Below are 19,129 nucleotides of genomic sequence, written 5' to 3' on the forward strand. Positions count from 1 at the left end.
TTTCAAAAGTTTTTGGAGAGCTGGTCTGAGCTGGCTCCATTGCACCCTTGAATACATCTGGACAGTCCATGTTTCAAAAACAAATGTGTGTCGAGTCCCCAGCATGTATAAGGAACAAGACGATTTGCATGGTCTCCACCTGCATTTAGCTGTGTCATTCTCACTTTTCTCTGCTCCTTCTTATATTAAGTTGAGGTTATTCAAAGAGCTTACAACAAATACAGTCAATTTTCCCAGACAATGATTTCTGAGAAATCCAAACACAGGACTGGAGGTAAAAGCATATTTCATCTCTCATTAGGTCTGCTCCAGTTTGTTTTAGCACAGCCAAACTTAGCAGATGGACTTACACTGATTCATGGCTGTGCTATCTTGTGGAAGTAGTGGGTATTTGTTTCTCAGTGGATGAACTCTGTAACCAGTTAGTTGACTGGGAACATTAGCTAGAGTCTAGTGACATTGTTTTAGTTGGTACCAATAGACAAGGAAATATATCCTTTCTATTTCTCCATCTACTAGTTAATATCCATAGCCAGGATGTCTAACTTAAAACACACACACACACACACACACACACACACACACACACACACACACACAAATTGTATTTCTGTTTACATTTCTATTTTCAAATCTGTCTTACATAAAAAAGTCTCTGTCTTGACCACAGGCCCTTAGTTAGTGAAAACTGTTGGCATCTAAAAAGAATATTTCAAAAGTCTTACATTTCACATGAGTAATCCAAGGCTAACAAACTTTTTAATAGAATGAGAAGATATGGAGAAGTTGTGACCTGTACTTTTGGAGGGAGTAACTACACTCATGAAATAGATTCCTCAAAGTTAACACCATGGTCCAGGTCAGGGCATTAATTTAGTAATTAAATTAAATTCATAATAGAAATCTAGCCCTAAATTCAATGAAGGAATGAATTTGCCAATTGCTTTCTGGACTACAGATCCAACATATTTATGTGATATATCACAGTAGCTTAAGGGCCAGATGGTTCTTTTCCAAACTTCTTGATCCATCTTTCTCCACTAACATTCTGTCCTCAATGCAATTTTCTCATAAAGGTATTCAGAAATTAACACTGAAACCAAAGATCAAAGAGATTTGTTTCAACAGACACTGCCAGTTTTAGAGTCCATATATCCTGGGCATTTCATTTGTTTTAAGTGAACCAAGACAATAAGAGTGAAGAGAAGATCCTGAGGGCTCTAAGGAGTTCACACCAATCCAAAATTCTCCCATTCTCACTCTATTATTTATGTTAGCTAGTTAGACTATTTCATATTAACCAGTTTTATAAATATACCACTTTTTGAAATGATCCATGTAAGTGGTCTCTTCAGGGAAAGCTATCAGGCTTAAGACATTTAAATAATGTTTACTCATCAAGGACATGATCCCTCAGAAACCATGATGGCTTCCTTTTCATTTCATACAAAATCATTCTCTTTAAGTAATAACAATCAGTGGAGAAAGAAAGGAGTCGTACTGTGTGAGAAACACATGCATGTCCTCATCATTTCACTGAAAGGAGTCATGTCCTTCCAGGAAAAAGGAGACAGAACATTTGGAAGCAAGATACATGTGATGGAGCAGAAAACTGAATATCGTTCCTGAAAGTAATCCTCAGCCTTCTTGGGCTCTAATAAAATAAGTCTCCATCTATTTTTAAGGTAAACTGTTTGTAAAAGATTCATTAAAACCATTCCCATCAACAATTCCAAAAGCCATTAGTGTTAAATATTTAAACTAATTTTTTAAGAGCCAAAAGGGAGTATTTTCAATTTAATGCAGACATAAATACCACCTGACATGCCAGTTGCTTTCATTAGTTTGTTTCAGCTCTAGTGCTCCTAATGAAATTTAATTAAATTGATTTGGGTACTTAAAGGTACAGTATATATAAGGGTCTCCTGTAGAGACATAGTGCTATCTTTAAAATTTGAGGGCTGTGGATTTCAGAAACCAATTTACCTACCATCAACCTTTCCTAATGAAGGAATAAAACCAAAAAGACTTGACAAATTGGAAAGAAATTTAATGTAATTTGGTTGAAGGGAGCATGCCATCTTAACTGCCAGGAGTTAATAGGTACCAATGTCACACTTAACACAAGCACAAAGAATTGATGTAATGCCAAATCACACTCTCACTTTTGAGACTACAAAATAAAGGCCTTATTTTGACAACCTTTAACAATATCTTCTCATCTTACCACCTTCAGCTTTCAATTAGTGCTGTGATCTTGAGTAGCAGAATTATTATCAATTAAGGTAAAATGTAAATTAGAAAAAAGACATGTGCAATCTTCTATATTGAAGAAAATAAGCTGGGATGACTAATTTGCTTGTCTTTTCCTGTTTTTATAAAATTTATTTTTTATTGAGGGTGCCCTTCTGCCACATATGAAGTACAGACGTTAAACCTTTCATGATCTAATACTTTCATTAACCATAAAATGTTTGGGATACATCCAGTTTAACAGATGTTCCTCAGTTAATTATCAAATCTTCTCATTAGAAGGTAAGCTCCTTGAGGATAGGGGCTGTTTTTGTTTTATCTCTGTATCCTTAGCGCAGTGACAAGCAATTAAGTGCTTAATAAATGCTTGTTAATTATCTTCAGGTAATAGGTATTAACAATGCTATTCTCTTATTGATATGAAATATCACCAACTCAAGCACAAGTAAAAGCAAAGAATAATGGGGACTAGTCACAGAAGGAGAATGGCAAAATGAAAGCAAATCACATTTTTCTTTGTCAAGCTTTCTTTCTCTGGAGGCAAATTTCCAAGATCATTTTGGAGACTTTGTGATATAAACTGTGAATGTGGAAAGAACAATGTGCATTGTACTTTTCTCTGCATAATCAGATCAGGACATCATAGCATCCCTAAACTAGTGCTCACCATCCTCCCTATTTCTTGACTACTCCCTAAATTGTTGCACAGAAGAGGAAACTGTAGACAGTCCTATAATCATGCCTCCTGCTAAGTTAAACTTCTGGGTTGGTCACCTCAATCACAGATCACTCTATGAAAAGTCTTAGATGGTAAACAGAAAGAGGGAAAGACATCATTTTAAGCTAGTATGAGAAAAAAAACTTTTTACAGTAATTGAATCATGAAATAATTTTCAGAGTGCTATTTTGCAATTGTCAAAAAAGGTATAGCATCATATATCTTTGTCATTCTGAACATTTAGCTGTAAATAGAAAAATGTGCAAATAAGAAAAGAGAGCCTTGGATGCCAAAATGCTGTTCTTAATTCTGCAGGAAATGTTCACCTCTTGCCAGTTGTGGGAAAGAGGATCTGGGCATCATCTGGCATAGTTCACACAACAAAGATCAGATGGTACTAAAACCCAAGGAAGTCTCTGTTGGCTAGGATATAGTAGCTGCTACCACTGGCCTTGAAACACTGTGATAGAAGTCATTCAATCAATCAACCAATAAACATTTATTAATTTATTATTTATTACTCTGTACTTGGCCCTATGCTAGACACAAGAGATACACGACAGTACCTCAAAAGCTTGCTTATATCCTTTCGGAAATACAAGGGGGGAGATCAAAAAAGGGAGATCGGCAATTTCCCCTATATATTCTTCTTGTAGGTGAGCAGTGGATACAGTGCCAGGCCTGGAGTCAGGAAGACTCTTCCTGAGTTCAAATCTGGCCTCAAACACTTACTAGCTGTGTGACCCTGGTCAAGTCACTGAACCCTATTTGCCTCAGTTTCCTCATCTGCAAAATTAGCTGGAGAAAGAAATGGCAAACCACTCCAGTATCTTTGCCAAGAAAACCCTCTAAGTGGGGACATGAAGAGTTGGATGTGACTGAAATGACTGAACAACAGGGAGAAGCAGAGTAATTGGGATGGGTTGCTTTAACTCCTATTATCCTTCTTAAGCTCCTCTTTCAATATGACAAATTTATGAAAAGGTAGACTTATCTCCTGACAATAATTTATAAGAAAACATATTAACCCTGGTGGGTGTCAATGTGGAGGGTAAAGTTGACTGGCTGAGTACCCAATCCTTTCTGTTTCCACCTCTCTGTTGGGTACTGAATTCTGCCGAAGCCTTTCCTATCTTGTCTCCTGCTTACTAGTTTCTTACTGAAGATTTAATTAGTTACACCCAGTTTTCCATAACAGTTAGCTCAGATTTTATCCTAGATTCAATATAATGGCCCTCAGAAATCACCTTTTCCCCTTCTATTTTGTGTAGTTTATATTGAATAAAAAGTTCTTAATACAATCACAGTAGTTCAAAGTCTCTAGTTAGGAAAATTCCTAACATTCATTGACCTTTGAATTTTTGTCTTTTGCTGCCTTTGGCTTTATGTTTCAAGCAAAAATAAGGATATGGGAACATTTAGATTTTAAAAAGGAGCAGAAAATGGGAAAAGTACCCACATGTACAGAAATATTCATAGCAGCTCTTTTTGTGGTGGCAAAGAAATGGAAATTGAGAGGATGTCCATCGACTGGGAATGGCTGAGCAAGTTGTGGTATATGAATGTAATGGAATAGTATTGTGCTATAAGAAATGATGAACAGGCTGACTTCAGAAAAACCTGGAAAGACTTGTATGGTCTGATGCTGAGTGAAGTGAGCAGAACCAAGAGAACATTGTACACAATAACAGCCACGTTGTGCGATGGCTAATATTGGTAAACTTAAACTTTCCCAGCAAGACAAGGATCTAAGACATCTCCAAAGGCCTCGGGATGGAAAATGCTACCCATATCCAAAGAAAAAGCTATGAAATTTGAATGCAGATCAAAGCATACTATTTGCTATTTTTTTTCTTTTCTATTGAGTTTTGTTTCCTCTTTCTGGTGGTTCCTCCTATTGGTTCTAATTTTTACTTACAACATTACTAATCTGAAAAAATGTTTAATAAGAATGTATATATATAGCCTATATCAGATTGTGTGCTGTCTTGGGGAGGGGGGTGGGGAGGAAGGGGGAGAAAAATTTTAAATTCAAAAGCATATGGAAGTGATTGTTGATAAATCAAAATAAAGTAATAGAAAAATAAATTTAAAAATAATAAAATTATCATTAATGAAAGTAAAAAAGATAAAAAGGAGCAGAATACATTAATTTTTGTTAGAAGACAAGCGTAGGGAGGATAAGTTGGGGAAAGAGTAAAGCTTATTGAGGGAATTCCCTCAGTTCTTGAAGAGGTAGGTATAATCAGTGGTTTCAGTTTGAATCCTTTGTTCCAAGATGCTTGCAGGGCCCAATGGCCCATCTTGGGTTCTCTTTTTGCCAGTTTTATCTGTGCCTCCAATCTTTCCATCTTGGCCTAATTCCCAGGCATGGGACTAGGGGTGTTCCCCTGAGGCTACTGCTGCTGCTGCAATCTTTCCATCTCCACTCTTTTCTCTTAATCTATTCTGGAGCAGACAGTGTCATTTTAAGAATGTATGGAAGTGGGGAAAAGAAGCTATTTGCACAAAAATTTTATAACAGTTCTTTGGTGGCAAAAAAAAAACCAAAAGGAAATTGAGAGGCTGCCCATTAACTGGGAAATGGCTGAACAAGTTGTGGTATATGGTTGTAATGGAATATTATTGTGCTATAAAAAATGACAAGCAGAATGATTTCAGAAAAAACTGGACTTATACAAACTGATGCAAAATGAAGTGAGCAGAAGGAGAACACTGTACGTAGTAACAGCAATATTGTATGATAAAGAACTGTCAATGATTTAGCTATTGTCAGCAATGCAACGATCCAAGACAATCCCAAAGGTCTTGTGATGAAAAATGCCACCCACCTCCAGAGAAAGAACTGATAGAGTCTGAATATAGACCAAAGCATACCATTTTTCCACTTCTTTTTTTTCTTGCATAAAATGACTAATATGGAAATGTTTTACATGACCTATATGTATAACCTATATCACATTTCTTACTATTGGAAGGAGGGAGGGATAGAATTTGGAACTCAATGCTTAAAAAGAAACAACAAATATTAAAAATTGTTTTTCATGTAATTGGGGAAAAATAAATTGTTATTGAAAAAAAGAATACATGGAAGTGCCTCAAGTCTAAATTCCAATGAAAAAAATAGTCCCAAATCTCTCTTAGGGCTGAGTGGGAATGCCTGTCCTTTTGAATTACAAATCCAATTATGCCAGTCAGTTCTCAAATGCCTATTGCACACACATTTTCTTTAATCCATAAATTTATAACAACTTTTTCCACTTTTATTATTCACTTGGCCTCTCTGTTGTTGCTTTCAGATCATTGCCTTCAATCTAATTTGCACTGATGCTTTCTACAGTATTATTTGTTAATAAATGTGGGCCCCCTGATTTCCTTGGAAACTCTCAGGAAGGGGCGAGCTCACTACATTCGAAGCTTTGAGAGCAATTTCATAAGCATACACAAGATCTCCGAAAGAAAAAGAGAAAGGAATAAACATTTATATAGCACCTAATAAGTTCCAGGCACTGTGCTAAGTGCTTTACAAATGTCTCATAATAACCCTGGGTGCTGTAATTATCCTCATTTTACATGAAGCAACTAAGGCAAACAGGTTAAGTGACTTGCTCAGGGCCACACAGTAAGTATCTGAAGCCATATCTGAACTCGAGTCTTCCTGACTCCAGGCCCACACTCTATCCACTGAGCTACCACCAGCTACTAGCTGTTCAACTGTAAATATTTTAAAAATGTTGACTCTATCTCTTGCTCTGAGCGAGGGTGCTCATCCCTGATGCTGTTCTCTTCTCTGTTGGCAGAAGATCCAGTTTCAATGAAGCTAAAAAAGAATCATGATTATCTCAGTTATCTCTATCTTCAGGCACCATGTCATTTTAAAATCCTCACAACCTAGCACAGTGACTTGAACATTATAAGCACTCAATAAATGTATTTGTTGAATTAAAATCAAAGTCTAGCATTTTTTTTCCTTGGAGAAAACAAGAGGTAAAATTTCATCAAATATTGCAACTCTGGGAGAACTTGATGCATTTTCTATGACCTTCTAGATTGGTTTATTAATTTGCATAGATTATAATTCTATCTGAAGCAAAGTTTTAGTCTCAACTGTCTTTTCAGACAGAAAAGCGATAAGCTTAACATGCTAACATTCATGCATTCTTTTGCTATATTTACAATCACAGTTTTCCCTGCAAGTTAAAAGTCATAGTTGTTTTTCCTTCAGTTACATTTCCTTAAAATATACACAGGCTAAAATTTAAACAGACAAGCATCTCCCAGCATCCCAGGTGCTTTGTAGACACTAAAGAAATAGCTGGTTTGAGAGTGAGGATGAATACCTTTGACAGCCAGCAAAGAGCAATCTCAGTCTGACTCCCAAGTGACTACCTGGGGTCAGAAGATGAATGTACCTTTTCATATTCTACTTTTATTAATTATGTTTCAATGGTGGAGATGTGCTTGGCATTCTGTTAGACAGAGAAACAGAATGACACATTCTAGCCCTCGAGGAATTATGGTCTAAATGAGATGGGCCAAAGTAAACCTCATCATCAAAATCCTCCCTTCTTGCACATAATAAAATTTAACACTGTACAGTAAGAAAAACCAGTGAAGTGACATAATAAACAGAGAGGATGATCCCAGGGGAGAAGAGGTGCATCCATCCATCTTGTTGAAGGAAAAGAGAAATAACATCTGAATAATGTAGGGAAAGCCGGCAGTAAGGCACCTTCATACATTGTGCATTTTTCAGGTGCTAGATATCCTGCTGGCACAAGCCCTGCTGGCAAGTTAAATGGTGCAGTCCTTGAGTTCACACCACAGTGATACTGTCTTTAGTAGACTATGAAGTGACTGTGAATTAAGTCAAGTTTCATCAGACAGATATAAAGCCAGGCAGTTCCTCATTGCCAACATGCTGTCTCAAAGCTAATAGGAGACAACAAAACATGGGAACATATCAGTTTTCTTTCTGGATATTGCTTCTATCCCTTCCCTCTATGGCTGGTTTTAAAAATCCTTTTTTGTGTTTTTAACTTGTATCCATATAGCTTGAATATCCTATGCTTCCTATCTTTTCTTACCAAAACAACTCTACAATGCAAAATCAATGAGAAAAGTAGATGGAATCGGCTTCAAAATTAATACTAATTGTATCTCCTGAAGAAACATTTTAAACTAGCTAAATAACTTATGGGGGGCCTCATGAGAATATAAATTTATATGAATAACCATGTGATTAAAAAGAAGTATTTTCCTTTGATAACCCTCATCGCCATAATTAGATAGTTTATAAAGTGATACGTTCATGTCTGAGTTTCATTTGAAAAAGTTAGTAGATATGGGATATCAGAATTTCAGCAAGACACATGATGCACTTTCCTGGGGACATAAAGGAAAAGTATGGACTAAATGATATAATAGTTGGGGGGTTTTCAAGTTGGCTGAAAAGTCATAGCCCAGAATATTGATTAATTGATTGGTCCTTGGGAGAAAGAAGCACGTGTTGTAAACCATAAAGCATTTTTCTCCTTCTCCCAGACTTCACATGGCATTCTTTGGCCCTATTCCAATGAGTTCTTGGGATCAGAAATTAGAAAGAACTTAAATATCCTCTAGCTCAGAGGTTCTTAACTTGGGGGTCTATGAACTTTTTAAAAAATATTTTGATAACAGCATTTCAATGTTTCCTTGGTAATTCATATAAATCTTATTTTATGTATTTAAAAACATTATTCTAAGAAGGAATGCATAGACTTTGCCTTTCTGCTGGTGTGGTTCATAGCACAAAAAAGTTTAAGAATGCTTCTGCCCTGCTACATCATCTTACATATTGGGCCCAGAAAGAAGTAACATGCCCAAAGTCACATAGGTAATAGCAGAGCCAGAACTTGAATCTAGGTACTTGAATTTAAGATCCAATGCTCTTCCACCATTGAGCCTCCTGGAGATCAAGGTTTTTAACTTTTTGTATGTTATGGATGATTTGGGCAGCCTGTAGACTCCTTGAAATATTTTTAAATACATAATGTAAAATATACAGGATTACAAAAGAAATAAATGGAAGTACAATTATCAACATATTTAAAAATATACAATATAAAACACAGGATTATAAAGAAATAAATTAAATGGAAATACAATTATCAAAATATTTTTTAAAAAATTCATGGACCCTAGGTTGAAAGCCTCTTCTCTAGATTATTATTGACTATTATAATTATCCATGTTTGAGTTAGAACATTTTAAGTTTCTTCATACTTCCTTATTTCTAATGAGGGTGCCACCAACTTACAGTAAATCACATTCATAAGTTCAGTCATCCTTGATTCTTGCCCAGATACAACCAACCAGTTGCCAAATTCCTAATGAATACATACACATATATGTATACGTACAAATACACACGTGTGCATGTGCGTGTTTAAATTTTCATTCCATTTTCTCCAGTCTCACAATTCATACCCTCAAAAACTCTCACTTACAGTATTGTAATAGCCTCCTAATTGGCTTCTCTGACTCTTTTTTTCCCTTTTCAAAACCATCCCCCACACAGCAGTCAAAATAATCTAAGGTACATATGTGATCCTGTGATCAAAAAAATTCTCCAATGATTCTCTGTCTTTGGAAGAAAATACAAACTATTTAGCCTGGTATTTAATCCTTAATCTGGTTTCTAACTATTTCCCATTTGTGTACTTCATGGACTTGACATTCTGACCAAACTGTTCACCTAGCTGTTCCCTGATCAGTCAATAAACATTAAGCACCTACTATGTTCCAAGCACTGTACTAAGCACTGGGAATACAAATATCTCTAAAAAGAGATGGTTTCAGAGAAATATGAAGAAAAAAGACAGTTTCTGCCCTTAAGGAGCCTTACAATCAAATGGGAGAAAGAAAACAAAAAGAGAAGGTACCCAGTGAGGGAGGATGATGGGCAAGTCCACAGCTGTGCTGCAGGATGAAAAATGAAGAGATGGCTGGCCTCCTTAAATGAAGGTTCTGGGAGGAGCTCTCTGCTCTGTCCTCCAATCAGAGTGGTCTGAAGGAATTGATGAGGTGTGAGTACCAGGGTTGATGTGATCTTATAGGATGAGGAAGTTCCTGGGATATGAGATGGAGAAGTCCAAAGCTGTGCAGCTTAGTGGGAAATGAAGTCAACATTCTACCTGCCTCTGGTATTTGCCCAAGTCATATCCCATGTTTGGAATGCATTTCTTATACCTTCTCACCTTTCAGAATCCCTCAAGGCACGTAGCTTAGGTGCCACCTCTTTCCTAAAGCCTTCTCTTATTCTCCTACTTTATAGCACCCCAGGTCCTCTCCGAAAGAGACCACAGAGAGAAACCAGTCCAACCACTTCCTTTAAAAGACAAAGAATCCAAGGCCCAGGGACAGGAACTTAGTTACCCCACGTAGTGACCATCTGAAGGGGGATTTGAACACAGGTCTCCATGACCCAAGAGTCAGTTTTCTTTTTAGTCTTTCACTCCTCAAATTACTTTGTATTATACTTATTTGTATACATGTATCTTCCATTAACATATAAGATACTTGAACATCAGGAAGTCAGTAAAACCTAGATTCAAGTCCCACTTTTAATATGTACTGGTTGGGTGGCTCTAGGCAAGTGACTTATCCTCTCAATGCTCTAGGTAACTCTTTAAGACCAGAAGTGACAGAAAAGGTGGCATTTTGTATTGGTAGAGGGAACACCCTCACCTGGGAGTTCCCTATGTCAGTGAAATCACAGATCCAGTCTTTATCTCTATCAACTATCTTTGAGAGGCAAAGACTTATTTGGTTTTTATTTTTGTATCCCTAAGAATAGTGGCTGTGTCTTATCTAAATTTTTGTATCTCTCCCATTTCCTAGAACAATGGTCTGCATAGCAGTTGTTTAATAAACACTGAATTAAATTGATGAAGACTCTATGAAGGAAAATGTGAATATCCCTACATTACAGACAAGGAAACTGAGGTTCAGAGAGATTAAGTTATTTGTCTCTAATCAAACAACAACAACAATAAATGGAGGAGCAGGGACTTAAACCTTTGTCTTTTGATTTCATGGCCAGTGGTTTTTTCTTTCTTTCTACTATATCATATTATAGGATCACCTGAGGACTCCCCCTCCCCCTTTTTTATTCAAAAGAACACTCAATCAGCGAATGGCTGAATACAGGGGGATAGATGTATGTAATGGAATATTACTCCACTATAAGAAATGATGACTATGAAGAATTCAAAGATGTATGTGAAAACATGTCAAACGATGTAGAATGAAATAAGCAGAGCAAGAAAAACAAATTGTGCAATGACTTCAACATATTACATAGAAAGAATAACAACTTAAATTTTTTTTTTTAGGCATCTAGGGGGTGGTACAGTGGATAGAGCGCTGGTCCTGGAGTCAGGAAGACCTCAATTCAAATCTGGCCTCACATTCTTACTAGCACTATGGCCCTGGGTAAGTCACTTAATGGCTATTTGCTTTATTTTCCTGTTTGCAAAAATCTTCAAAATTTGTTTGCCAAAGTTTGCAACATGGGGATAATTGCAAAACTCATGTCCCAAGGTTAATATGAGTATCAAATGAAATAATATTTGTAAAGCACTTAGTGCAGTGCCTGGCACATAGTAGATGCTATATAAATGCTTATTACCTTTCCTACTCCCCTCTTTTTCCTGTACTCCTGATATTTCATTGTCTGCATGTGCTAAATATTTTGTATTTAATTATATGTACTTGTTGTTTTCCCCTAGTAAGTTTAAATCCCTGAAGGCTAGGGAAAGTCTTTATTTTTGTCTTTATATTCTCAGTGTCTAGTACAGTGCCTGACATGCAGGAGGACTGAACTAAATCCTCATTGTTGAATGAAGATATTGAGGCCTTTAATCAGCTGCAAGGAAGGAAGGAAGGAAAGACAAATTTATTAAGTTCCTACTATGTGTTAGGCACAGTGCTAAGCACTTTACAAATATTATCTCATTTGATTCTCACAACAACCCTGGGAGGTAGGTGCTGTTATTATCCCCTTTTTACAGTTGAAGAAATTGAGGCAGATGGAGATTAATTGACTTGCCCAAGGTCACATAGACAGTAAGTGAGATCAGATTTGATTTCAGGTCTTCCTGATACTAGGTCTAGTACTTTATCCTCTGTGCTACCAAGGACTTTAAAAGGTGACTTTATTAACAATTAGTTGATTAAAAGATAAAATAGACAATTTACATTACATAAAATTGAAAAGTATCTGCAAAAACAAAATCTAAGCAGTTAGAATTAGAAAGAAAATAATAAACTAATAAAAAGAAATCTTTGTAAGTTTTTGTAAATTTTCTTGAGAAATTTCTGATATCCAAGGGAATTGATCCATGTACATAAGAACAGGGGATATTCCCCAGTAGATGATTAAAATAGGCAAAGAATATGGACAGGCAGTTCTGAAAGAAAGATATGTAAGACATCAACAATCATATTTTTAAAATGTCCCAAATCACTAATAATAGGAAAAATTCAAATTGAAACAACTTTGAGATTCTATTTCATTCCCATGACATTGGCAAAAATGACAAAAAGGGAAAATGACAATTGTTGGTGGGACTATGGGAAGGCACACACACTAATATACTATTAGTGGAGCTGTGAATTCATCTAACTTCTTTCTTTCTTTCTTTCTTTCTTTCTTTCTTTCTTTCTTTCTTTCTTTCTTTCTTTCTTTCTTTCTTTCTTTCTTTCTATCAGGGTTAAGTGACTTGCCCAGGGTCACACGGTTAGTGAGTGTCAAGTGTCTGAGGCCAGATTTGAACTCAGCTCCTCCCGACTCCAAGGCCGGAGCCCTATGTACTGTGTCACCTAGCTGCCCCCCAACACTTCTCGAAAGCAATTTGGAACTACTGCCAAGAAGTTACTAATGTATTCATATTCTTTGACCCTTCAATACCAGTATTTTTCATATATCCTTCTCACTATGAGATTGAAGATATAGGGAAAGTTCCTATATGTGCAGAAATATTTATAATAGCACTACTTATTGTAGTGAAGAACTGAAACTAAGGGAGTGCCTTGTCAACTTGTGAATGGCTGGCCAAATTAGTGTATATGAATTTAATGGGCTATGATTTTACTATAAGAAAGGACAAAAAGATAGTTTCAGAGAAACCTGAGAAAATTTGTATGAACTGATGAAGAAGGAAGTGAGCAGAACCACAACTACTTGTATAATGAATACAACACTGTAAAGGAAAACAACTTTGAAAGACATAAGTAACTCATAAGTGTAGTAACTAGTCACAGCTACAGAAGATTGGTGCTAAAGCATTTTTCCCAACTCTTAGTAGAGAGGAGCAGAATACTCCTTTACAAACAGTACCAATATATAGATTTGCTTTGCTTGACTGGCCTTATTGGTAATGAGGTAGGGCTTTTCTTTTGGGAGAAGTGTATGTAAAGAAGTGTCTATGAGGGTAATAATGAGGATTGATAATAATTTGAAAAAGAAGAAAAATTAAAGAGCATCTATACAACAACAAATATAGATGACATTAGAAGGAAGTTCCAAAGGGGTTAGAGACAAGGAGAACATTGTTGCCATTATCAAGTTAAATTTAATAAAGACTCTAAAAAACCCCCACCAAAACTCAAGTCTTACATAACAGAGACTCACAGCTTCATATACAATCCTTTTTCTGTCATTCTTTCTATGTGGGGATAGTCATATTTGTTGGTCAAGTTCATAATTAAAAAAGAACATTTTTAAAAATACTAAGCTGATTTATTGTTGAACAGGTACTCACTTTTTTTTTTAAAAAGCAAGCAGAGGGAATCAAAATGTGGGAAGAAAAAAAGAGGAATTAACTGTGAGCCTGTAAGAGACCATAACAGATTTAGTCAACTGCTGTAGTTAATGTCTCATAGTAGCTAGAGTGGTGGATTTGGAGTCAGGGAGATGCCAGTGACATTAACTGGTTGTGTGACTATAAACATGTCTCATAAACCTCTCTGAATCTAACCTGTTTCTTCATCTGTAAAATTGGAATAAGTCAGTTGTAGAGCCTATCTTAGAGGGCTGTTGTGAGACTTAAATTAGATAATTGCATGTAAAGCAATTTATAAACTTGAAAGTATCATATGACACCTAAAACATCAGATAACTTCAAGTTGACAACCTCCCCCCCCCCACCCCCAAGTAACTTGATACTTATGAACACTTATTTACTGAATATCTTCTATTCATGCATGGGGAGTTTTGGACAAGAAAGTTTAAATTTTTTGCCCAGGTCCTTGCAGAACCAGGATTCCAGAGTGAGGTAATGCTTGGACCTGGAAGAACTATATTCTAATCCTGCCTTGGACACTTGCTCTCTGACCCTAGGCAAGTTACTTAAGGTCTCTGAGCTTCACAGGATTATAGGATTATAGATCTAGAGTCAGAAAGGACTGAAGAGGTAATTTAGTTTATGTTAGTTTATGTTAATGATGGGAAGCTGGGGTTCAGAGATGTTAAGCAAATTGGCCAACATTGCACAGGCAGTTAAGCGGTAGAGACAAAATTTGAACTCAGGTCCCATGATTTTATGTTTCAGTTCTCTGAGTTCTGAATTCTTTGCACTACACCACACAAGTGTCTATGTTCTCCTAGTACGTAGCTGGTGATGCAGTAGATAGAGTGCTGGACCTGGAATCAGGAAGGCCTGAGTTCAAATTCAGTTTTAGACACTCACTAGCTGTGTGACTCTGGGCAAGTCACTAAACCTCTGCCTCAGTTTCCTCAACTGTAAAATGCAGATAATTACAGTATCTACCACCCAGGGTTGTTGTGAGGACCAAATGAGATAATTATATTTTTGCCTGGCACATAGTAGACATTATAAAAGTGCTTACTCTCTTATTTTCCTCTCATCTGTAAACAGGGATAAGAATAATTGCACTTATTAACTGGGTTGTCAAAAAGATCAGATGAAGTAATGGCTATAAAGTGCTATAAAAATGTCAGTCACTATTTGTGCTCCTTCAGTGCTTTCTCTTTGCCTGACTTAGGTCTGGTATTTCTGTTAGTTTGAGTAAAGAATAAAGAGAAGAATATCTGTTGGGGGAAGAGGCATGAAAGAAGCTTTGCGCTTTGCTGCCTCACAACTGGATTTCCTTGAACTTTTCTGATGCATCCCAGTGGTGTTTATAACTTATTGGCCATAGTCACTTCATGTTTTAGAAGCTGTCATGTGCATTGATTTCCACTTTTGCACAATTGATTTTTGCTTCTGCACCCTTCTTGGTGCCACTGTATGTGGACGGGCGTCATGATGTGCAGTGAGTATCTAAGAATTGTCTCTGAGAGGTCAGGAAGACTCCTGAAGGAAAGACTTCATTTGTCAATGAAGTTATCATATACTAAATGGTCAGCTTGTTACGTAAGGTGCTGAGCTTAACCCTAACTAGGTTTTTCATCTTGCACATAAATGTAGTATTAAGTAGATATAAATGCAAGTTATCACTTATTATGTTAAAAAGAATTTTACAGTTTAAACCTTGAAGAAACTTGATTTCAGATTGTCATACAATCATGTCAAAAAGAGTTTATGCTCAGGAAAAGAAAAGTAAAAGACTTGTAGGTCTTCTCATAATTTACTGGTAAAGAATTGCCAGCACTGAATATGGATTAGTAAGTAGCATGTAGGCAATTTCTTTGATAAAAATGACATCTCCAAATTCAGGAGTTTAATTTATTTTCATATGGGATTTACTGCTTTTCCCTCACTATCTTCGATGCTCTGAAAGCAAGGTCTATTAATTCTCAAAATGTCAACACGCCAAAAGAAGTATGAAAGCATTTCTCCCTTTCCTTTCTAAAGTGATTACTGTAAAGCTTCAAGATCCAGACCTCAACTCTTGACTATGCTGTGTGTTTCCATTTAAAACGCTTCAAATTATCTTTCTAGTTTTCTTTCGAATCCAACACTCTTTTACTAGTGTTATTATCTTGTCAATTGGATGGGAAAGATGTAACCAATCACCAGAGAGATTTTAACTGTGAGCTCCCGATTTCAGGCTGGAGGAGACACAGGACTAACAGCTGATTTATTAAAATGGCCAGGCTCCTAAAATCTGCTGGAGTGAAAAACTGCCAGATAACTGTGCCCAATCACTTGGTAGACTATGGTTCAAGGGACTTGGGGAAATCAGTCAGGCATCACTTTACCTATCCATAATTAATTATTGATTTCCTGTTTTGTGAGTGCAATGATGGCAAGATCTAATGTAATGAATAAAATAGCTGTGAGAAAAGTGAGCATTGAGTGAGACAAGGCATGAAGGGCATGACTCCTGACTTTTCTGAGTTCATTATTCATTTGCTGAAGGTGCAACCAAATAGTCTGTCTTCCCAAACAATAAAATGAGAGGCATTTAAAGATTAGTTTTATTTTCTATTTCTCTCATAAAAATGGTAACAGAAAGTGTATGTCTCCATCCAAGGAAACAAGACCTCGTTCTTTTTAAGAGGTGGCAAGGATGTCAATGGATTCATTGAGAAAAGAACTAATTTTGGTAGGTAATAAGAGTATATTATCTCATTTGATCCTTACAACAGAAGGCAGTGTGGTTCAGTGGATAGAGTTCTACTTAACAGACAGAAAGACCTGGGTTTGAATCCCATCTTCTGCACTTAATAGATCCTCTCTGAACCTCAGTTTCCTTATATATAAAGTGAGGTCAATAAGAGTACTGACTTCACAGGTTATCATGAAGATAAAATGAAACGATACACGCAAAATACTTTGTAAACTTTAAATTATGTCAACACTGGCTATTATTATTATTAACTATTATTTTATTATTATCATCCCTCTGAGTTTGTTACTACAGCTCCCATTCCCATTTTAAAGAAGTAAAGAAACTGAAGTTCAGAAGAGCTAACTGACTCGTCCATGTGACAAAGGCAAGATTCAAACTCAAGTCTTCTCTGGCTCAGATTTCAGCTTTCCATGTTTAACCATTCATGTCCAAAATCATCCATCCTTCAAACTGCCCCCATTTCTCTTTGGAACATCTTTCTATGCTTATTACAAGATACTCTCTTTCATGAACTTTACATTCACACACCAAACTAGCCCTCTTGCTATTTCCCAAACATGGAATGCTATTTCCCACATGTATCTCTTTTCATACTCTAAAAACCTAGTGAGAAAGTCCTTTCCTTATTCCTGCAGCATCTTAGAACTCTAGCTTCTTGAAAGGCTCTGCTCGGGTGCCTCAAAACTTCCCACTTGTTTAGTGCTTTTTTATTCCAATTATTGTGTATTTAGTGAAAAAGTCAATTGGTGAAGACTGAACACTCAGCTTCCTTGAGAGGACTGAGGACATCTGGGTATTTTTTGACCCATTTATGCCTCTTTGAGGATGAATGATTAAGTCTCCACATTTTGGTGCATATAAATCCCTGGAATGAACATGGGACTCACTAGAAATGGGCAATTGTTGACTATTTAGGGGCTGTGAATCCTTTCTGGTTTAAAAAAAGTGTGTGTGTGTGTGTGTGTGTGTGTGTGTGTGTGAGAGAGAGAGAGAGAGAGAGAGAGAGAGTGGGTGAGCGAGAGAGAAATAAACACTGTTTGGTACATATCAAGAATATGCTACCCTTTTTGCTCCATGTTAGTTGACTAAGATACTCTGGTGATCCCTGGGGAGATGGAGAAAAGAGTAATCAAGAGATCCAGAACTATGTAGGACCTTTACAATGGGCAAATCAGGTAATAGAGACCATAGAGAAGAGGCACCATTTTGAATGGATCATAAGAGAAATGTGGAAGACACAGGGAACTTGGCTTATGGCAAACTCTGATCAGATATGAGCTGACCATACACCAAGGGACATAGGGCATGCCACCTATAGTTCTAAAACTATACATACATACACACATACGTACATACATACATACACACACACACACATACATATATATATATATATATATATATATATACATATATATATATATATATATATATATATATATATATATATATATATATATATTTGCCCCTTTGATTTGGACAAGCTGAGAATCCTACTCAGTTCTAGATCTCTTGGTTACCCTTTTGCCCATCTCCTTGGGGACAACCAGAAGATCCTAGCTGTCTATTATGGAAGGAAAAAGGTAGAAGATCCTTGATATTCTCTTCTGTCTAGGTTTTCATGACACTGTTCTTTCCTAGTTCTCCTCCTACTTGTCTGATCATTCCTTCTCAGTATCCTTTGCAGGATCTTCTTCATCCAGGTCACACCTACTAACTCTAGGAGTGTCCCAAGGCTCTGTGCTGGGCCCTCTTTTCTTTTTACCTTATACTATTTGACATGGGGTTCTCATTGTCTTCTGTGGTTTCAATGATCATTCTATGATAATGATTCTCAGATCTTTTTGTCTAGCCTTAACCTCTCTCTACCTCTAATCTCACATGTCAATGCAGAATACTGAAATTTCAACATTAAGAAGTGTTATTGAATTTGTGTTCACGAGGAAACATTCAATTAGCCATGTATACGTAAGCATGGTATGTGAAGAGCAGGGCATATATATTTGCCATTAATGAAAAATCTTTCAATTTTCCATATCATTAAATCAAAGGGTACTTCTATAAACCCAAGTCTTCAGAGACAATATTATAAAAAAGGAAGTTAGAGGTTTAGTGAACAGATGAATCAGATGATTTTGTAGCAAGGCAAATATTGTGAGATGGGGTAAGGAAAAGCCAAAGCTAAACTTATCAGAAAACCCAGTACCTCTCATTGAAAATGTCTCTATCGTTATGTCCAACTATCTACCAATCTTGCTCTTTTTTCAGCTTTGTTAACATTCAGGCCATGTTTCTTAATTTCTCTTATCACTATGGGTGGCAAAGTTTATCTTTACACTATCCTCTCTGTTTCCAGGCTCCGTAAATTTAAAGCAGTTGTAGATCTGAATTAATAGAAAGAATTTCCTTGCTGGGAGTTCTCTATACTAATGTGATAATAAATCTGGATACCTCTCCCCACCCCCCCAAAAAAAAAGAAAGAAAAAAAGAATGGACTGACAAAATAAAAGAATTAAAGAAAACAGTTTGAGGGAAATATTTAAACTATTGAAAAGCTGTGTAATAGCCAACTAATGT

At 36.4% G+C, this 19,129-nt stretch overlaps 1 protein-coding gene across 3 annotated transcripts in view; it reads right to left on the reverse strand.

Annotated features, from left to right (window-relative positions):
* The window catches only part of CTNND2 (catenin delta 2), a 1,167,765-nt gene that overhangs the window by 37,420 nt on the left and 1,111,216 nt on the right, over window positions 1-19,129 (reverse strand). The window lies entirely within an intron of this gene.

The sequence above is a fragment of the Phascolarctos cinereus genome, unplaced genomic scaffold (assembly GCF_003287225.1).
Source record: "Phascolarctos cinereus isolate Bilbo 61053 unplaced genomic scaffold, phaCin_HiC Scaffold_4;HRSCAF=312, whole genome shotgun sequence".
NCBI classification, from domain to species: Eukaryota; Metazoa; Chordata; class Mammalia; order Diprotodontia; family Phascolarctidae; genus Phascolarctos; species Phascolarctos cinereus.